We start from the raw sequence: 23,445 nt of genomic DNA on the forward strand, positions 1-23,445 counted from the left end.
GGACCATTTACAGGCATTTTGTCCCCATGGAAACTACCCCTCCCCTCCAGAAAGTTTGTAGTTAATATATATATCTCTGAACAAAGAAATGTCAGGTGAACACTAGAAAATATAGGAATATCTTTTAATATGTAGAGTGACATTTTTACTATTATGTTACATTGTAAGTTTTAATGTGTAGAAATGTTTGTGTGTGTGTGTGTGTGTGTATTCTTCTGAAGCTGGAAACGGGGAGAGACAGTCAGACAGACTCCCGCATGCGCCCGACCCGGATCCACCCGGCAAGCCCACCAGGGGCGACGCTCTGCCCACCAGGGGGCGATGCTCTGCCCCTCCAGGGTGTCGCTCTGCCATGACCAGAGCCACTCTAGCGCCTGGGGCAGAGGCCAAGGAGCCATCCCCAGCGCCCGGGCCATCCTTGCTCCAATGGAGCCTTGGCTGCGGGAGGGGAAGAGAGAGACAGAGAGGAAGGAGGGGAGGGGGGTGGAGAAGCAAATGGGCGCTTCTCCTATGTGCCCTGGCCGGGAATCAAACCCGGGTCCCCCGCACGCCAGGCCGACGCTCTACCACTGAGCCAACTGGCCAGGGCTGTAGAAATGTTTTTTATGAATCCTATAGACAAATGTTATAAACTTGCTAATAATGCATTGTGTCCCATCCCCCCAATTCATCCTTTTCCCAAACCTGTATAGGTGAAAACAAAGGTTATAAGCTTGTGCCGGGATGTCAGGCTTTTCCCCTGCCCATGTATAATTAAGGGTTTATAACCAGCCCCTAGAATATTAATGACACACACAATTTGGTACTGCTGCCTCGTGTACACTATATGCGGCTGGCATATTTAATAAATTTCCTCCTTTAATAAAACTCTTCAAAACTCATCTGGATTTGGTGTCTCTACGAAAACCCGTGGAATTGAGGATTGGGCACTTTACAACATTAGTTCCTGTATCTTCTGATTTACCTGTGTGTTGCAGATACCCTCCAGTTTCTCACTGGTCCAACTGGGCACACCTGAAATCCCTGGAGAAGGCAGCTGCGACTAGGAGTGGTGGAGTGTGCAGCTCAACCTCTTATTAAACATCCACAGAGATTTGGGGTTTTGCGTGATTGAGAAGAGCAAGACTGCCACACGAAAAGCCACAAAAGAATGGTCCCTCTGCTGTGTGTCAACCATACTCTTACTCGAGTATGTTGTTTGTTTACAACATACTTTTCTTTCTACATTGGGGTCTGTAAGGCCAGGAGCCGTCATCATGACCATTCACATGCAGGTTCCCATTGGATTCGGGCAGGCGATAAAGAAATGGCAGAGTCAGAGGATGGGGGGCCATCCTATTTATTGGTGTCTCACCAAGACAGGCAAACCACAAAAGAAGACAAGGGAAAAGCAGAAAACCAGCTCTTCCCATGAAGGGCAAGGGATCAGGGGAGCCCCTGCAATTGTGATAGCAGGAACTGTGTGTCTGAGCTCCTGGTCTGTCCCACTTTATAGTGTAGAAAACCAAAATCCCTTAATCCAATATACAAACAAGGAAGTCTCCAATACAAAGTCACTTATCCAAGGCATAATTGGATTTCTCATGAGAGTGCACCACCCAGATCATACAATCAGTCAAGGGTGTGGGGAAAAGCTTAGTCCCAAAACCAAACCTCAGGCTACAACAACCTGGCCTGCTTATAGCCTGTCCCCCATACCCATTATAAGTCACAAGCGAGCAAACATATATATCATGTTTACAAACTTATTTGACCAACAGGGTCCAAAAGGAGAACACATCCATCAAGGCTCTGTTGTCATTGATCACTCCACATCATTATTATTGGTTTTCTCCCACCAGAATTTGAACTCTTTAAGTGCATTCATGTCTTTCTGTGTCCTCAAAGGCAACCATGATGCCTGATTGATTAGGCACTGAGGAAAAAAATGGACATTTTCTTCTTCTTTTTTTTTTTTTTCCCGAGTTTCATATGGCTTTAATTTTAGCCTAGAGTATTTTGTACATCATCAGTTTACCTGTTTTTTTTTTTTAAATTAATAATTTTTTTTTAATGGGGTGACATCAATAAATCAGGATACATATATTCAAAGATAACAAGTCCAGGTTATCTTGTCATTCAATTATGTTGCATACCCACCACCCAAAGTCAGATTGTCCTCTGTCACCTTCTATCTTGTTTTCTTTGTGCCCCTCCTCACCCTCTATCCCTCTCCCATTCCCCCCCCCCCCGTAACCACCACACTCTTATTAATGTCTCTTAGTTTCACTATTAGGACATTTTCTTCTGAAATACATATTTTCTCTTTTGAAAGTCTCTTTTAATCCCCAGATGAAATAGTTTAGGACAGCTCTGCAAACAGTTGCCAACCTAACACCTACCAACTGCCAAAGATGACTTATTTCTTTGTAGTGAAGAAAGGATGAGTACCTAGACTCAGGTAAGAGTTGAATGGATTATTCAGGATCTGAGTTTGCATATGAAGTAACAGATTCAGATCACTTAAGTGATTTGCTCAAGTTCAGGACAATTTAGTATCACTCTTTTTAAACCCTTTCACAATTATATTTTAGACATTTTTCCAAGTTAAACATTTTTTCAGATTAAACACAGCTCCCTAGTATTCTGCCTTATGAACATATATTTTATATCCCCAAGTCCCTATTTTTTAATAATTAGATACCCCTTCTCTGAAGCAACTCTTTTATGACCTGATTGATACAATTTTTTTGTATACATCTGTGTTCCCTTCCTTAGAATAAATTTATAAGAAGTAAATTGCAGGGTTAAATGAAATGGATATTTTAAAGACTTTTGATAAAAAGTGCTAACTTGCTTTCCAGAAATGTTTTTATTTTCTGAAAGTAATATATGAGTGCCCTCTGCCTTAAATTCAACAATACTAGTTATTTTGTAAAATCACTGTTAAGTTAGTGGATTAAATTAGCAGGCTTAAATTAACAGAGTATTCTGTTTTGTTTCTCCAGCACCTAGCACAATGCCTAGCACATACCATATTTCCCATATGTAAGACTCTCCCATGTATAAGACGCACCTTAATTAGGGGGCCCGAAATTTGAAAGAAAATGTATTACATAAAGTTATTAAACTCAAGTTTTATTCATCATAAAAGTCATACAGCTCCTCATCACTGTCAAAACTCCCATCCATTAGCTTGTCCTCATCTGTGTCTGATGACGAATCACTGTCTTCAACGAGTGCAAAAACAAGCATGAAAAAGCAGGAAAGGCAAATAAAAAAAATAAATTCTGTAACCACTGTATAAGACACACTTGTTTTTAGATCCCAAATTTTTTCGGGGGAAAAGGGTGCATCTTATACAGGGGGAAATATGGTACTAAGTGTTAATAAATATTATTGAATGAATACTACACTTAAAAAGTTATGGCCATCTGCCTGACCAGGTGGTGGCACAGTGAATAGAGTGTCGAACTGGGATGCGGAAGGACCCAGGTTCGAGACCTGGAGGTCGCCAGCTTGAGTGCGGGCTCATCTGGTTTGAGCAAAGCTCACCAGCTTGGACCCAAGGTCGCTGGCTCGAGCAAGGGTTACTCGGTCTGCTGAAGGCCCTCGGTCAAGGCACATATGAGAAAGCTATCAATGAACAACTAAGTTGTTGCAACAAGAAACTAATGATTGATGCTTCTCATCTCTCTCTGTTCCTGTCTGTCTGTCCCTATCTATCTCTCTCTCTGTCTCTGTAAAAAAAAAAAAAAAGTTATGGCCATCTTTTCATATCCATAACTAATGATCTATATTATTTTCAGCAGATGACTAGTATTCCTTTGTGTGGAAATACATTAATTTACTTAATTATTGATAAACAATTAGATTATTTCCAAGTCTCTGCTATTGTAAAAATACTATAATAAATGTTCTTATCTATATATTGCATAGTAGCAACGACTAATGTCCAAAACTTTGTGTTTCCAGTACTCTTCCAATAGAAATCTTTAACTTTGGAAATACTTATAGTAAAATCATAGAATTGCTTGCACTTTGATGTCACCATGCTGGATATTCTCTGTTCCCCAATGTATCTACTTCACCCTTTATGGATTATAGCAGCTAGGTCCCTTCCTCTCTGGCTTCTGACTGAACTCAGTTTATGGAAGGTATTAGCAGGAGATCAAAAGGCTGTAGGAGATGGATTGTTTGTTACCCCTTCTCCCTTTGTGTTGGTGCCAAGTTAGCAGCGGTACTGTGTCATCTCTTGCTGTTTCCCTGCCCACATTCTGATTATACTCCTTTCAGTTGCCCCTTTTGAATGTGCCATCTGTTTCTTGCTGGTACCCTGACTATTACAATAATATTTAAAATTTTTACAGGGTGCAGGAGGTATACAATACCTTTTTTTCCAATATGAGAAAAAATCTGTTATCTAGTTTAGTGTATATTATACTTCTAGGAACAATATAATAGATCTAAAACAACTGAAAAGTAGAACCTAAGATTATGAAGTATGCCCTCTTCTGTTTTCTAACTGCTCAGTTATATAAGAAAGAGGTTAGTTTGCAGTTGGTCTTTTGTTTTCAGTTATAAAAGGAAAACATATTTATATATTTTAAATTATTTCAAATGCACAGGAAGAATAATCCCCTGTCATCCACTAAGTAGAAAAAACATCACAGTTAAAATTTTAGTGATTTTTTTCTCCTACAACAATATCTTTCAAAAAAATGGAGGGAAATTATCTTTAAAATATATATTTTAATATTTATAATATGTAATACATTGTCTGTATGTGCAGATGCATATTGTGGGCGAGACTCTTATTCCACACAAAGGAATACTGCATTTCTTTAGATCAGCTTGAATCTAATCCTGAGTTACCATCCTGCCTTGCTGGTAGACATTCAACTGCAATTATTATTGAGCGTATCCTCTCTATCTAGAATTGTACAAAGTTTCTGGACCATAAGTATTGTGGGAGTACCTGGAATTACTTCAAATTATTTGGTCATCTATACACATTTATTTATTTATTTATTTTTGTATTTTTCTGAAGCTGGAAACGGGGAGAGACAGTCAGACAGACTCCCGCATGCGCCCGACCGGGATCCACCCCGCACGCCCATCAGGGGGCGACGCTCTGCCCACCAGGGGGCGATGCTCTGCCCCTCCGGGGCGTCGCTCTGTTGCGACCAGAGCCACTCTAGCACCTGGGGCAGAGACCAAGGAGCCATCCCCAGTGCCCGGGCCATCTCTGCTCCAATGGAGCCTCGGCTGCGGGAGGGGAAGAGAGAGACAGAGAGGAAGGAGAGGGGGAGGGGTGGAGAAGCAGATGGGCGCTTCTCCTGTGTGCCCTGGCCGAGAATGGAACCCGGGACCTCTGCACGCCAGGCCGACGCTCTACCACTGAGCCAACCGGCCAGGGCCCACATTGATTTATTTTTGAAATTCCTTTTTATGTCTTCTTTCCTTTAGGTCTAATGACTACAATATTCCTTTACCATCCTTGTAACTCAAGAATCTGTAATCACGGTAGTGATTCTGGCAGCCCCTGCAGCCAGGTGCAGCCTTCCTCTTCGGGGTTGTGCCACCATCCTCGGCTCTGTCACAGAGCAAGATGGGAGTCTTAGCTGTTCACTCAACAAACAGGCTACAGACTCTGAAATCTTGAGGAATCTCTCTCTGACTCACCCTCAAAAGCATTCCTTTCTCCTTACCACCCCCCTTCTTATTTCAAAAGACAGTGAGAGCTTATTTTGTCTCTGTGCAGCTTTTGATTTTTGCCTTATAAAAATCTGAGGTCTAGATACCCATTTGAACAGGATTAAGGGACAGGGGAATAGGAAAACACATAGAATTAGTATCTCAACAAAATAAACTGCCACATGGCCCTGGCCGGTTGGCTCAGCGGTAGAGCGTCAGCCTAGCGTGCGGAGGACCCGGGTTCGATTCCCGGCCAGGGCACATAGGAGAAGCGCCCATTTGCTTCTCCACCCCTCCGCCGTGCCTTCCTCTCTGTCTCTCTCTTCCCCTCCCGCAGCCAAGGCTCCATTGGAGCAAAGATGGCCCGGGCGCTGGGGATGGCTCTGTGGCCTCTGCCCCAGGCGCTAGAGTGGCTCTGGTCTCAACATGGCGACACCCAGGAGGGTCGCAACATGGCGACGCCCAGGATGGGCAGAGCATCGCCCCCTGGTGGGCAGAGCGTCGCCCCTGGTGGGTGTGCCGGGTGGATCCCGGTCGGGCGCATGCGGGAGTCTGTCTGACTGTCTCTCCCTGTTTCCAGCTTCAGAAAAATGCAAAAAAAAAAAAAAAAAAAAAAATACAAATAAATAAATAAATAAACTGCCACAAAAATTTGTATCAAATTATATATGCTTATTTTTATCCTACTTTTTTATTTAAACATTATACCACAAGCATTTCTTCATGTCACATGCTTTAAAATGTCTGCATAACGGTAAGGTATTCCATTATATGAGTGTACCATAATTTACTTAACTAACATTTGATAGCCTTTAGATAGCTTACTCTAAAGCTAGCCTTGCCTGTATCCACTCCTACCTTATTATTGTTATTTTTTTAACTAGTTATTCAAAAGCTAATGTTCCCTAATGGTAATGCCTAAAGCTTGGAATAGAGCAGATTAGAATTAACAGACATAATTTGGAAGAATAATAATTTAGAGTTGTATCTAAACTGTATAATTACCCTCTCTCAGTGTATGTGACCAAAAGAGAGTCCTGTACAAAAGCTATTGGCATAGTTCAGTTGTTTAGAAATATTTTTCCAGAAATTAAGCAATTGTTACAGAATGTTGAGTAAATGAATATTACATGTCCATGTGAAAAGTTTAACTTGGCTCCTATTAGAATTTATTTTTATTTATTTTTTTAAAATCCAGAGGTAACTAACAATGACATTTAAATTACAGGAGTGCTGCTTTTCTGGCCTATGCTTTCTACAAAATACCCTTATTGATCAATTTTGCTACTACAGGATAAGAATCAGGGTGCACCCTTGGCCAACTCAACTTAAAGGAGTGAAAGACATTAAAACCCCAGGAGTCCAAATGTCTCATCTGTTGGTCCACAAGTGGAGCTTTGATATAAGGCTACTCTGAAGAGTCCAGCCAACCACATTCAACTCAGAACCACCAATATATGTATAGAGGGGTATCATGAAAAGGATAGGCTTTGGAATCAGATCATTCTAATTTATTCAACAAATATTAGTTAATCACCTTATTATATGCCAAGCATTAGTACTGAGATGCTGAGAATACCCCAGTAAACAAAACATATAGAAATTTCCAATGAAGATTATTATGGGATGAAATCAGAGAGGAAATGAGATGGGGGTTGCAGATAGTATGCAGTGGTCGGCAAACTCATTAGTCAACAGAGCCAAATATCAACAGTACAAACGATTGAAATTTCTTTTGAGAGCCAAATTTTTTTTTTTTTTTTTTTTTTTTTTTCCTGAAGCTAGAAACCGGGAGAGACAATCAGACAGACTCCCGCATGCGCCCGACGGGGATCCACCCGGCACGCCCACCAGGGGGCGATGCTCTGCCCCTCCAGGGCATCGCTCTGCCGTGACCAGAGCCACTCTAGCGCCTGGGGCAGAGGCCAAGGAGCCATCTCCAGCGCCTGGGCCATCTTTGCTCCAATGGAGCCTTGGCTGCGGGAGGGGAAGAGAGAGACAGAGAGGAAGGAGAGGGGGAGGGGTGGAGAAGCAAATGGGCGCTTCTCCTGTGTGCCCTGGCCGGGAATCGAACCCGGGACTTCTACACGCCAGGCTGACGCTCTACCACTGAGCCAACCAACCAGGGCCGAGAGCCAAATTTTTTAAACTTAAACTATATAGGTAGGTACATTCCTTATCGAGGTAGCGCCCGCACGTGGTATTTTGTGGAAGAGCCACACTCAAGGGGCCAAAGAGCCGCATGTGACTCGTGAGCCACAGTTTGCCGACCAACAGGATAGGGCACTTAGGTCACTGTAAAGACTGTGACTCTGGATGAGATAGAAAGTCACTAGAGCAGTGGTAGTCAACCTGGTCCCTACCACCTATGAGTGGGCATTCCAGCTTTCATGGTAGGCAGTAGCGGAGCATCATGGTAGGCAGTAGCGGAGCAACCAAAGTATAATATAAATAAAAAGATAGATTTAACTATAGTAAGTTGTTTTATAAAGATTTATTCTGCCAAACTTAGCGTAAATATGACATAAAGTACTTGGTAAGTAATTATTATTATATGCTTTAACTTGCTGTAATTCTGCTTTATAAATTTTGTAAAGTTATGTTACTTCCCTACTTTATAAATCATCATTACTGTGGAACCGGTGGGCGGTTAGAAAATTTTAGTACTAACAGAGATACAAAAGTGGATCGTAGGTATAAAAAGGTTGACTACCCCTGCATTAGAGGGTTTGGAAACGAGAAGTGTCATGACTGATATTTTTAAAGGATTATCTTGACCCTTGTGTTGAGAACAGATTGTTTGGAGCCAAATATGCTAACAAGATCAAGGCAATTATGGTAATCTAAGTGAGAGATGACAATGACTTGAGCCAGAGTTATAATGGTAAGATGGTAGGAAGTAGTTGGATTGTGGATATATTTTGAAGGCAGAACCAATAGTACTTCCATAATGGGTTGTATGTGACATGTAATAGAAAAAAGTGTCAAAATGACTAACATTTTTTGGCCTGAGGAAATGGAAGAGTGGAGTTTCAATGAACTGTGACAAAGGAGAGATAAAAAGAGCACGTTTTGGGGGAAAGATAAATATGGTTTTTATATATTTCTAGTTTGGGTTGTCTATTAGACATCCTAATGGAGATACGAAGTAATTAGTTGGCATATGAGCTGGTGTTCAGTGGAGAGGTTCAGATTGAAGGTCATCACTGTAAAGAAGTTATTTAGATTCATGAGACTAGACTAGACTAGAGAGAAAAGAGTTCCAAAATTGGCCCTGGCTCTTTGGCTCAGTGGTAGAGCATTAGCCCTTCATGTGGATGTCCCGGATTTGATTCCTGGTCAGGACACACAGGAGAACCACCCATCTGCCTCTCCACCCTGCCCTCTCTTGCTTCTTTCTCTTTCTCTGTCTCTTCTCCTACTCTCCTACAGCCATGGCCCAACTAAAGCGAGCTGGCCCCAGGTGCTGAGGATGGCTCCATGGTCTCCGCTTCAGGTGCTACAAAAAATGGCCCCAGTTGCAATGGAGCAATGCCCTAGATGGGTAGAGCATTGCCCCCTAGTGGGCTTTCCGACTAGGGCGCATCCAGGAACCTGTTTCTGCCTCCCCTCCTCTCACTAAATTAAAAGAAGAAGAAGAAGAGTCCCAAGAATTGATCACTAGGGACTTCAGAATTAAGACAGAACTGGGTTTGTATTTAAGTTTAGTTACTTATGAGCTCTGAGACCTAATAACTGATTTCACCTCTCTGAACCTTTGTTTTGTTGCAGTGTATACCTATAAGATAGAGATAATATTGGCTAGAATCTTTTACAATTGTTTTCTTTCTTTTTTTGACAGAGACCTAGAGAGAGTCAGAGAGAGGGAAAACTAGGGACAGGCAGACAGGAAGAGAGAGAGATGAGAAGCATCAATTCTTAGTTGTGGCACCTTAGTTGTTCAATGATTGCTTTCCCATATGTGCTTTGACTGGGGGAGCTACAGCAGAGCAGGGGACCCCTTGCTCAAGCCAGAGAACTTGGACTCAAGGTAGTGACCTTGAGCTTCAAGCCAGCAACCTTTGGGCTCAGGCCAGCAACCATGGGGTCATGTCTATGATCCCATACTCAAACCAGCAACCCCACGCTCAAGCTGGCGAGCCCATGCTCAAGCCAGATGAGCCTGCGCTCAAGCCAGCGACCTCGGGGTTGCAAACCTGGGTTCTTCGTGTCCCAGTCTGATGTTCTATCCACTGCACCACCACTTGGTCAGACAACTCAGTGAAATGTTCATTTAAAGTGCTTAGCACACTGCCTGGCACATGGTAAATAAAGGAGGTTCTTGGGTTATGCAATAGTTCCGTTCCACAACAGTGATGTAACCTGAATTTTGGTGTTTAAGTCAAAACATACCCTAGCCTGATTCACTTTCCAACCCTAACACTGTTCTATAATCATAATCTAGAACATAAAAACACAACTAAGCCACAGAAAAAGGAAAAGGACATAAACATACTGTACTGTACACTGTACTGTACAAACAAAAAGAATGACAAAAAATTCCTTACCTTTATTCTTTTTTTTTGTTTTTTGTTTTAGCAGATACATTTATTTATTTATTTATTTTTATTTATTCATTTTAGAGAGGAGAGAGAGAGGGAGAGAAAGATAGAGAGAAGAGAGAGAGACAGCGGGGAGGAGCTGGAAGCATCAACTCCCATATGTGCCTTGACCAGGCAAGCCCAGGGTTTCGAACCGGCGACCTCAGCATTTCCAGGTCGACGCTTTATCCACTGCACCACCACAGGTCAGGCATTTTTTTTTTATATAAATAAAATTTTATTTTAATGGGTGACATCAATAAATCAGGGTACATATATTCAAAGAAAACATTTCCAGGTTATCTTGTCATTTAGTTCTGTTGCATACCCATCACCCAAAGAGAGATCGTCTTCCGTCACCCTCTATCCAGTTTTCTTTGTACCCCTCCCCCTCCCCCTCTCCCTCCTTCCCTCCCCCCACCTCCCGTAAACACCACACTCCTGTCCATGTCTCTTAGTCTCGCTTTTATGTCCCACCAATGTATGGAATCCTGCAGTTCTTGTTTTTTTCTGATTCACTTATTTCACTCCGCATAAGGTTATCAAGATTCCACCATTCTGCTGTAAGTGATCCGATGTCATCATTTCTTCTAGCTGAATAGTATACCATGGTGTATATGTGCCTCATCTTCTTTATCCAGTCTTCTATTTTTTTTTACAGTGATTAAAAGCCTTTAAGCAAACTCTTGGCCAATACAGCAAGAATCCATAAAAGAGTAGTGTCCTTGGCCCTGGCCAGTTGGCTCAATGGTAGAGCGTCGGCCTGGCGTGCAGAGGTCCCGGGTTCCATTCTCGGCCAGGGCACACAGGAGAAGCGCCCATCTGCTTCTCCACCCCTCCCCCTCTCCTTCCTCTCTGTCTCTCTCTTCCCCTCCCGCAGCGAGGCTCCATTGGAGCAGAGATGGCCCGGGCGCTGGGGATGGCTCCTTGGCCTCTGCCCCAGGCACTAGAGTGGCTCTGGTTGCAACACAGTGACGCCCCGGAGGGCAGAACATCGCCCCCTGGTGGGCGTGCCGGGTGGATCCTGGTTGGGCGCATGCGGGAGTCTGACTGTCTCTCCCCGTTTCCAGCTTCAGAAAAATACAAAAAAAAAAAAAAAAAAAAAAGAGTAGTGTCCTTAACATGTTCACTAAGTCCAAGTTGGCCCCATCACCATGCCAAATCCCTGAAAGATGCAACCCAACCACAGTTCAGTCTGTTAGGAGCTGTCACAGGGAGCAGGAGACCAGGAAAAGTCCACATCCAGGAAAAGTCCGCATGGCACTGGAGTTGTCACCATTTTATACTTTGCAGCTCATGTCCAAGTCCCAATGACCGCTGCTTCTAGCTGGTAATGATTCAGGTAGACTGGAACTTACCTTTATTCTTGTGTTGGTTTGCACACACGAAGGGGCATTGCAAGATGGGAGAGAGTGACCTATTGGGAGGAGGAAGCTGGAGAGGCAGGAGAACCTGCAGAAGGTGTTAGAGATACTGGGTCAGGTGAATCAGGATTGCCTAAGGAACATGCAGGAGATGCTGGAGATGATTCTATGTGTACTACAGGTGTTTCATCTTAAGAAGCAGCTGACATAGAAGGTACAGGATCTGGTGCAGGCCTCTCTACCTTCTTAAAAGAATTGTTTCAGGCTAGTCTGGAACTACTTCACCCATGTGTTCTGTAAGACACTAATGGCATAAGACGAAACACGTATCAATTTTTTAAAGTTTTTATTGGAATGAGCATTGCAAACTCAAAATGTCATATGTCGAAATTGTCATATGTTGAGATGTAATATGTAGAGACCTGATGACCCCCTGTACTCAATACTTATTATTATTATTATTATTATTATTATTATTATTTAAGTGAGAAGTGGGGAGATAGTGAGGCAGACTCCCGCATGTGCCCTGACTGTGATCCACCTGGTAACCCCGTTTGAAGCCAGTGCTTGAGTACCGAGCTATTTTTAGTGCCTGAGGCTGATGCACTTGCTCCAAGGGAGCTATCCTCAGTGCCTGGGGCTACACTTGAACCAATTAAGCCACTCACTGTGGGAGGGGAAGAGGGAAAGAAGGGGGGAGGGGAGAAGCAGATGGTTGCTTCTCCCATATACCCTGACCAGGAATTAAATCTGGGACATCCCTTTGCAGGGCCAGTGCTCTATCCACTAAGCCAACAGCCAGGACTGTTATTATTTTTAAAACCAGTTTTGTCTTGCAAAATGTTTCCAGCTGCCTTAGTGATAACAAACTAAGTGATTGATAACTGATATAATCAATACAGTAGTGATGCCTAATATTTATCTAGATAAAAAGTTTTAATCTAGAAATATACAATGAGCCTACTCCCCTGCCCATTTGGTATCTTAAATTAATTACACTTTTTAACCTAGAACCTTCTTTTTTAACTTGTTAACTTTTTATTTTTTTATTTTTTTTAATTTTTATTTTCATTTTTCTGAAGCTGGAAACAGGGAGAGACAGTCAGACAGACTCCCGCATGCGCCCGACCGGGATCCACCCGGCACGCCCACCAGGGGCGACGCTCTGCCCACCAGGGGGCGATGCTCTGCCCATCCTGGGCATTGCCATGTTGCGACCAGAGCCACTCTAGCGCCTGAGGCAGAGGCCACAGAGCCATCCCCAGCGCCCGGGCCATTTTTTGCTCCAATGGAGCCTTGGCTGTGGGAGGGGAAGAGAGAGACAGAGAGGAAGGTGCGGCGGAGGGGTGGAGAAGCAAATGGGCGCTTCTCCTGTGTGCCCTGGCCAGGAATCGAACCCGGGTCCTCCGCACGCTAGGCCGATGCTCTACCGCTGAGCCAACCGGCCAGGGCTTAACTTGTTAACTTTTGAAGTCCTTCTAAATATTTAATTTTGCTTCAACCTCTTGAAAATTTTTACTTTTATTTAGCTGCCAAGATCTATGAAACAGAATAATAGAGACTTACTTTTCTTTTAAATGTTGGCATTTGGTATGGATACTTGTTACAAAAATAAAAACATGATGGTAAAGTTAGAAATAGGGACACCCTTCTTTAACACATTTGAATAATCATTTGGTCTGTAAATAATTTAATCCTTTATAAAAAGATGTCTTCTAATTTTCAAAATAATGACCTTTTTTGTCCTAGCAAAATAAAATATATTCTGATCTAATTTGTATAGAAATCCACCCTGAGCTTTGGGAAACTGATTTCTGTGTTAAAAACAGGCGATTCTTCCTTTCCAGGGCCAAAGCCAGCATTTTTTTAGTGTCAGAGTGGCTTCAGAATTTCTTTTCCTTTGGCCTATTGCTGAGGCGGCAAGGGTAACCACAGAGAAACAAAACAAAAGAACAAGACATTTTTTTTTTCTTTCTTTTTTTCTATTATAAACTTTATTTCTTGCAATTTGGTTCTTTATCTGTATTCTCGTTCCAAATTAAAGATAGAATCCCTCTGTTCTTTTATTTTTAACTTTTATTTATTCATTTTTAGAGTGGAGAGAGAGAGACAGAGAAAGAGAAGAGAGAGACAGAGAGAGAGAAGGGAGGAGGAGCTGGAAGCATCAACTCCCATATGCGCCTTGACCAGGCAAGCCCAGGGTTTTGAACCGGCGACCTCAGCATTTCCAGGTCGATGCTTTATCCACTGCGCCACCACAGGTCAGGCGACATTTTTTGATAGAAAGAGTATGCTTATAAATAAGGAAATTTTTCATTTGTTGTGTTTTTTTTTCTTTTCCCATGACAAGAGAGGATAAAAAACTCAACCCCTAGTTTACCCGCAGGCTAATAATTTCTTAGATATTGATCATAATAAAAGTAATGTGCCCTATAAAACCTATGTTTCTAGAATTGAAGTCTGTAGTTAAGTGTGCAATTCTCTTTTCTGCTGCTAGGTGGCAATTAGTGACTTAGAGAGTAAAAGAGAAAAAAAAAATCCCCCTCCCCTTCTTCCCCACCCAGAAAGATACGTGCATTTTCTCTTCCTTGAGGTAAGAATTCTCTTAAGGATAATATTCTCTTTCCTACTTTGTTTTGCTTGAGTGAATTTACATTCACCTTTTCCTTTAATTGTTAAGAATAACACATACAAATATAACACAAGCTGCTATAGCTAGAGAAGAATAGATCATATCTTTTAAAGAGGGTGGTTTCCAAACAGAGTGTATGTTCATGAGTGATATAGAGTAGGAAGTTGCTATAATTTCCCTGCAGTTTTTTTTTCAATTTTAGTAAAGAAGGATTTCCTGTAAAAGGAATTACAACTGGCCCACACTAACATTATTTCGAATATAATATAATATAATAAAATATAAAACAAAAATGAAGAAAGTACTTTTAAAGATTTACAAAGTGACTTCATTGTGGTGAAATTGCTCTTTCAAGTGAACTATAGGAAAAACAATAAAAATAATTCTTCACAAGAATCACAGGGTGGCACAACAGAAAAACAATTTTTTTTCCAGACAAAGAACAAATCCAGATATATCCCTAGCAAAATTATTAAAATACTACACATAATTTGTGACTTTATTTACCAAAAGAATGTATGTAATGAGTATTTGTTTTATATAAAGTTCAAAATATCAGAATCCCTGTTCAAAGAAGACTCTCAGTTTGGATCTTAAACCGAAAAGACTTTCCTCAGGCTGAACTTAATGAAGCCTAACACCAAAAAGAAAAGCTGTTTCTGGCATTCTAGGCCTCCTCTGTATCCAGATGGCCTGTCTGTAGCCCAGCCAGAACCAAACCCTTCCTGCTGCCTTCTCGGGCTGGCCTTGGATGACAGCCCCAAGCTACACCAGCTTCCATTCCCCTTTCACTCTTCCCTGTTCAAGATGTTTAAGAAAAGATGGGACTTATCATGTGAATTTGGTTGAAAAGGTAAATCAAGACTTAAACTGGAAGTTTAGTTTATAAAATATTTATCCACACCACCTCTCCGCTCCCCTCCCGAAGACTCCCTCCCCAAGTAGCTCAGGCAGCCAATTGGCATCAGAGGAGCACCGTTTGGAAGGGAGTGTGTGTGGGCAGCTTGCAGGTGAGGACCCGGCTGCCAAGGCAGACCATGCGGTTTGTCCTGTGCCTACACCCAATACCTGACTTGTGCCTTTCCAGAGCGTTTGTATACACACAGCAGAACTGCTGTTTAGGGTGTGGGTTATTTCAAAAAGTATTTTTTAAAGTAGCTCATTGACAAGATCTAGGTTCAGCAAAAGAGAATGCATATGGAAGATATAAAATGATCATGTGTGGAATTAAGTGAGAACCTCTCTGAAGGAGTTATGCCAGAAAAACAAATGTACTCTATGTTTTAAAAGTGCTGTTGGAAATCTTACCAGTGGCAGCATTGTTTTCATCTAGGGGTTTCAAAGGTTGGATTGTATGTGGGAATTTCACCAAAAGGTAATACACAAAGCAAACTCTACACTTGAAGGCAAAACTTCCCTATGGCTTTGCTTTTTTTCCATATAGAGAAATGTTATTAACTGATTTGCAATGATGCTTCTCAGTTGGCTAGAATAGATATTTTCAGATGAAAGCCTATGACTCTTTGTCACTTTCCTTCTTATTTTTGAATCTCATTTCTTAGTTCTGTGCTCACTGTTATTTTTAATTATGATTATTATACCTGTTGCTATTCCACTTTCCTCGGGGTGGATTAGAGACCTGAGAAATCCAAGCTAACGTGAAGTCCTGGTTTCCATATCAGTCTACATGAACAAAGGAATAAAAAAAACAACAACTGCAAGAGTGCTAGGTTTTACAGAGCCCCTAAAGAAAACAAAACAAAATATGCAAAGGAACTTAGAGCTGTAAAGAATGGAACTAAAAAAGAGGGACCCATAGAAGGAAGAATGAAAGGATAAAAAATCATGTAGCACTGAGATGAAAAGAAAGTATATAACAGAGAGAATAAAAGTAATTCTGATATATCTGTTGATTTGCAGTGTGTAGCCTGGAGTGCCAGGTGGCTACTCCAAGCAGCAGAAACTCTCTCAGCAGCCAACATAAAAGGGGCCCCCTGGCACCGGCTTCAGGTTTGTGGCTTCAGAACTGAAACCCTTACCTTGACCTTCTCTACTTGCCTAGCTCTGTTCAAATCTTTACTCCCCTGGTTTTAGCTTCACCACTTGCTTCTCTGCATTTTCCTGGCCCACAAATGCTCAAGGTTGTCTTCTTCTGTGCCATGACCTTTTCTCCTTGCAACTAGTATGATGAAAATTGGGACTCCCCATCCAGCTGTGTTGTCTCAGGCCCAGTCCTTAGGAGTTTTTCTTTTGTGAAAAACATGCAGCTTGCCCTGGCCAGATAGCTTGGTTGGTTTGAGCATCACCTGGAAACACAGAGGTTGCTAGTTCAATCTCCAGTCAGGGCACATACAGGAACGAATCTATGTTTCTGTCTCTCTTTCTCTCCCTTCCTCTCTCTCTAAAATCAATCAATAAATAAAAATTTTAAAAACACACACATCTCAATGCACATTTCAGAAAATAGGCTGAGATCATAAATGCAGGAAGAGTGAAATATTTATCATTTCTGTACATACATGTCTCTATCAGTTTTACACATTACCTTACTTATAACTTATTACCTTATTAATATTACCTTATTATGAATATTACCATACTAATAACTGATATCTAATGAATTGCAATTGGATTTTTACAGAACAGTAAAATACTACTTCTGCCAGAAAGTATATATGAGAAAACATTTATGAAAGCAAAGAAGGAACTAACACATAAAGTTGGATGTCAACTTATTTTTAAAAGACCTGAAGAAAAGCTCAATTAAAGAGGATGATTATTTTAGAATAAGTCATCTAATGTTGGCTTAATGCACTTTTAAAAATGTGCATTTTTATTTCTGTGAGAAGAATTTTATTTCCCCTTTCATTTGGAGGAGGGGAAAAGACTCGGGAGTGCCTCCCTCATGTTTTAGTGTAAAAAGAATATTGCTGGTGTGAGAAATGTTATGAATTTTTAAAAAACAATAGTTTTTTCCCTTAATTAAAATGTGGTGTATTTCTCTGCTTTTTTCTATCACCAGGAGAGTGTGTGTGTGTGTGTGTGTGTGTGTGTGTGTGTGTATATATATATATATATATTTACACTTGATCTTAGCCAAAAGGCCGAGAAGCGAGATATATATATATATATATATATATATATATATATATATATATATATATTTAAGGGCATCCTTGCATAAAACCCTTTGACCAGATTTCACAACTGTTGTGCTATGTTAATAAGAGGTCTTTATTTAGTTTCAGTCTTTCCAAATAAGCCTGTAAGTTTCTGACTCGGCAAATATGCTACCAGTTTGGTCCTCTCTGTCCTCTGTCCCTTGACCCCCTGCTAAAACCTGGTTTGATCTGCTCACGTAAAAAGGTGAAACTAGGCCCTATTTCTACAGAGCACTTTGACTTTATGCAGGGCCCCTCAGAACCGTTGGGAGCTCCACTCTGGCCCAGGAAGGAGACAGAGATTGGCTGCCATCCAGTTCAGCTGGCTCAAGAGTAATTCAGCTTCCTTATTCTCACAGACAGTCCCTACCCTGCTGACCTTTGACTAATACTGGCAGGGCTCTCGAGCTCTGACCCTGCTTTTCTGCTCATACTCTTCTTCCCCCAATGTGGGTGCTTCTTGGAAGAGGAAAAGCCTGAGGAAAGGTGCTGGGGAGAAGAAAAGTGGAAGTTCTAGTTTTTGAGCCCATAAGGACCTCGCCGCTTTGTATTGATAAAAGAGTGTTACTCTTAATTTAAAAGGATGTCAACATATGGCATGCAAAATTTACAAAACATAGAGAACTTAGCTTGTTCTATGCATCAGTTTAGATACCTTACAAACCTCAGGAGACTATTCCATGGTCTTTTTAAAACTTCATATTTAATGGCATATTTTACTTTGTTTTCTTTTCATAATTATTATTCAGTTGTTTTTCTGTATAGAAATAGATTCCAGGGGAAATTACAATGCATACAATGATCAAATAGCTTATAGAATTTGATGCTAAAGCCTTTCAAAATGCAATTACTTTATCTCATAATCATTTAATTTTGGAAGAGACTCAAGCAGTATATATTTAAGATGCTTCATACCATATTTAAAACTTAAGAAAAAATAAATAATATGAAATATCAATTGTAAAATTGTAAAAGTACCTTTTAAATGATAAAAGTAAAGATTTTCCTGATTTTTGTTTCCCTTTGATGACTTGAGTGATGGCTCATTCACATGCTTGGCATCTATCCTCCTCCGAACTTGGTACAAACAACCCCTTCTCTCATTTGGGGTGTGTCTGTCACCCTTTCATCTAGCTCACTCTATTTACCTTCCAAAAACTGTCATTCAGGTGAAACCAGAAAAAAAATCTTTTTCCATTTTGTTAGCAACTTGTTGAAGGCAATTGACTGCTTTTCAGTAGAAAACATTTCCTTCCCCTATTGTGTCGCCTCTACCGCCTAAACACTTTACAGAGCTCTGGCTGAGCCCTCCCCTGATTACCAGACAATGGCTTCCTTAAAAAACAAAACAAAGACCTCAGAGGCAGCTTGGGTAATAGATATGAGGCATTTTCTTCAGAAAAGAGTCATCACTGTCCATTCATAATGTCTGCAACAGTCAAGGGCACCACTGAAGTGGAAGGGACTTCCCATTTCAGTCTGACCCATATTTTTTATAGGGGAAGAAACTGAAGTCCAGAAAAGTAAGGGTATATAGTCCAATTTCTACAGCAAAGATTTCTCTTTTCTCGTGAAGCCTATGGATTCCCTCTGAGAATACTATTTTTAAGAGCATAAAATAAATTGCATGAATTTGGACCCCCTCCTTTATACCACATACAGAAATTAACTCAAAATGCACTAAAATCTAAATGTAAGAGCTAAAATGATACAATAATTAGAAGAAAACTAAGAGTGAATATTTATGACTATAGTTTAGGTAGTGGTTTCTCTTGTCATTATAAAAATAGCTTTATTGAACTATAATTCATATATTGTACCATAAACTTCATTCATTTATAATATATAATTCAATGGTTTTTAGTATATTTACAGAGTTGTATAACCATCACCATAACCTAATTTTAGAATATAATTTTTATTTTGTATTTCTAAACAATTAAGGGGATTTTTGGTTCATGTATTGAGGTGATCAAACAATAATACCAAGGTCTGGGTTTTTCTCTCTTCTGCTGTTTGGACTTTTTAAAAAAACAGTTTTATTGAGATTAATTCACATATAATCCACTCATTTAAAGCGTATAATTTAATAGTTTTTGGTATATTCCCAGGGTTGTACAGTCTTCACTTAGGTGACAATTTCTTAGGTATGCCATTAAAAGCATGAATCACAAAGAAAAAAATTGTTCTACGTCAACATTAAAAACTTCTGTGCTGCAACTAATACCATCAAGTTGATGAAAAGGTAACCCACAGAATGGGATAAAATACTTGCAAATTATACATCTGATAAAGGACTTGTATCTAGAGTATGGTATTATATAAAAAACTCTTACAGCTTAATAGTTAAAAAGATGAACAACCCAATTAAGGAACGGGCAAAGGAGCTGAATAGACGTTTCTCCAAAAAAGATATACAAATGGCCCATAACAACATGAAAAAAAATGTTCAACATTATTAGCCATTAGGGAAACAGAAATCAAAACCACAGTAAGATACCACTTCATACCCACTAGTATGGCTTTAATCAAAAAGACACACAACAATAAGAGTTGAGAGGATATTGAAGAATTGCAATCCTCAAATACTGCTGGTGGTAATATAAAATGATGCAAGAACTTTGGAAAACAGTCTGATTTTTTCTTCTTTCTTTCCTTTTTTTTAAAAGATTTTATTTATTGCTTGACTAGGTGGTGGCACAGGAAATAGAGTGTCAGCATGGGACGCTGAGGAATCAGGTTCAAAATCCTGAGTTTACCGGCTTGAGCTCAGGCTCACCAGCTTGAGCGCAGGGTCGCTGGCTTGAGCGTGGGATTATAGACATGACCCCATGGTCACTGGCATGAGCCCATAGGTCACTGACTTGAAGCCCAAGATCATTGGCTGAAGCCCAAGGTCTCTCGCTTGAGCAACAAGTCACTGGCTTGGCTGGAGCCCCTCGGTCCAGGCACATATGAGAAAGCAACCAACAAACAACTAAGGTGCTGCAACTATGAGTTGATGTTCTTACCTCTCTCCCTTCTTATCTGTTGGTCCCTGTCTGACTGTCTGCTCTCTCTCACTCTCTAAAAAAAGTATTTTATTTATTGATTTTTTTTTTGTATTTCTTTTTTTTATTTTTTATTGATTTTTAAAGAGAGGAGAGAGAGAAAACAGGGATGGGAGGAGCAGGAAGCATCAACTCATAGCAGTTGTTTACCATATATGCCTTGGCTGGGCATGCCCAGGGTTTTGGACCAGTGATCTCAGCATTCCAGGTCAAATGCTTTACCTACTGTGCCACCACAGGTCAGGCCAGTCTGGCATTTCTACAAGAGGTTAAGCATGGCGTTACCATATGACCCAGCAATTCCACTCCTAGGTATAAACTCATTAGAAATAATAACATACATTCACATGCAAACTTGTGCATAAATGTTCATAGTTGAAAAGTGGAAACAAATGTAAATCAACATGAATAAACAAAATATAGTATATTCATACAATGGAATATTATTTGTCAATAAAAAGAAATGAAGTCCTGACATCTGGTATGACATGGATGAACCTCAAAAACTTTATGCTAAAATTAGACTCTGGCCAGTTAACTCAGTTCGTTAAGAGCATTGTCCCAAAACTACAAGATTGTAGGTTCAATCCCCAGATAGGCACATCTGGGAAGCCACAAAAGAATGCACAACTGAGTGGAACAACAAATGAATGCTTCCTTTCCCCCTCCCATCTCTCTCCCTTCCTCTCTGTGTCCTCTCTCTGTTTTTCTAAAAATCAATAAAAATTAAGCCCTGGCTGGATAGCTCAGTTGGTTGGAGGGTCATCCCAGAGCACGTAGGTTGCCAGTTCAAATCCCCAGTCAAGGCACATACAGGAACAGCTCCATGTCTCTTTCTCCTTCCCACTCTCTCTCTCTCAAAAAAAAAAAAAAAAAAAAAAAAAAAGAAGATGAAGAAGAAAAAGAAGAAGCCGGTCAGAAAAGACTACTTATAGTATGATTCCATTTACATGAAAGGTCTAGAATAGGCAAATCTATGAAAACAGAAAGTAGACTAGTGGGTGTCTAGGGCTGGCTGGGTCGGGAGGGGAGATGGTAAGAAGTGACTGCTTATGAGTATGTTTTTTATTTTTTTGTGGTGATGAAAATCTTTTAAACTTAGATTGTAGTGATGGTTGCATAATTCTATGACTATATTAAATTGTATACTTTAAATTGGTAAGTTTTATGTTTATATGAATTATATCTCAACAAAGATGTTTAAAAAATAAATAAGAGTCCAAAGGAAACCAATTTGATTGAAATATAGTTATCAGAATATTAAAAACAAACATGTGCTTTTTTATTAACATGTTAAATTATAAGTTTTTGCAGCAAGTCTATTAACTAGCCACCATAATTATGAAGCAGTAATGTGTAAATATGGTATTTTGAGATAAAAGCAAAAAATGTAAAAGCAACAGGAAAATGTCTGGTTTTTATTGATGAAAACTCTTAAGTGCTGCTAATACTCTGGTTTCTTCTCTGTATTCATAATTGAAGGACTACATGACCAATTTAAACCTACAAATAGGAGGAGGTGACAGATAAGGCAGAGGTTGCAGAGAGCCTGAAGGAAATGCTAAATATCAATTAGGGGTCAGTGAAAATAATGATGTAAATTTTTACCTTCCAAATTCACGGATACAGGAGGCGGCGGGTTCCATCAGAGAATTAGTGAGGAAATTGGTTTCAAATCTACCCTCTTGACACAGTCTAGTTCTCTGATCCTACTCTTTTTCTTTCTCTCTTAACAAAGGGGATTAGACAGAAAAGAATGAGTTTTACGTAAACCTCTAGGTTGAGTCAGTGCTAAAAAGAGAGGAACCTGAGAATTGCTTGTCTGGGGGTTTTTAAAGAAAAGGGGATTTTGACCTCAACTACCTTCCTACGTCACCCCTGCCCCATCCCACCACCGCCATCATCCATAAAACACTCTAGGTACTGACAGACAGGGGCAAGCAGGTAAAACAACTGATCTGGGAGTGACGTCACGGAAATGGCGCCGTGAGCAGCGCGTCAGACAGATCTCCCCAAAATCACAACAAATTTATCAACTAGAAACAGAAAAATTTGGCCTGACCTGTGGTGGCACAGTGGATAAAGCATCGACCTGGAAATGCTGAGGTCGCCAGTTCGAAACCCTGGGCTTGCCTGGTCAAGGCACATATGGGAGTTGATGCTTCCAGCTCCTCCCCCCTTCTCTCTCTCTGTCTCTCCCTCTCCTCTCTCTAAAAAAAATGAATAAATAAAAAAAAAATTAAAAAAAAAAAAAAAAAGAAACAGAAAAATTTATCCTCGGAACAACTGATCTGAGGCTAAATAACAGGACAGCTCCAGCCTCAGATCTCAAGACATGCTGATTCTGATTGTAACTGCACTTAATCCCGACAATGCTAACCTGAACCTACAAATGAAAGGAAGGGAATGATGGGACAGAGGTTGGGGAGTGGAGAAAGAGATGGAGGTGGAGCACTAGCTGCTACTGGTGGGCAAGATCCTGATTGATTATTATGTAAACTGATGTTTATATAGCACTATCTGTTACTGTCATTAACCCTTTACATATGTTAATTTATTTAATCTTTACAACAAACTTTGTACTATTATTATGTTCATTAGACAAAAGAGGAAACTGAGGCACATAAAAGTTAAATGATTTGTTCAGGGTCAAATAACTAGTGAATGGGAGAGGTGAGATTTTAAGGTAGGCACTGGCTTGGGTCTTCCTTACTACTCCATAGCCCTCCTCATGTTGTGTGTGTACACATTTTTATATGCATGTGCATGCATACACACATACACATACATATACATGCAGCTCACATGTAATACACAGTGGTGTTGGAGCTCATTTGTACTGGCTCACAAGAACCAAATGTGCATGCCTCTTCCCAATTCCACATTCACTGGCATCATACCAGTAGTTTGGGAGTATCTATGGTATGGAAATTGGCAAGTCAGAACTTTATATTTTGAAGTGTTGGCTTATCAGCATACCAC

This window comes from Saccopteryx bilineata, chromosome 1 (genome assembly GCF_036850765.1).
Source record: "Saccopteryx bilineata isolate mSacBil1 chromosome 1, mSacBil1_pri_phased_curated, whole genome shotgun sequence".
NCBI lineage: Eukaryota > Metazoa > Chordata > Mammalia > Chiroptera > Emballonuridae > Saccopteryx > Saccopteryx bilineata.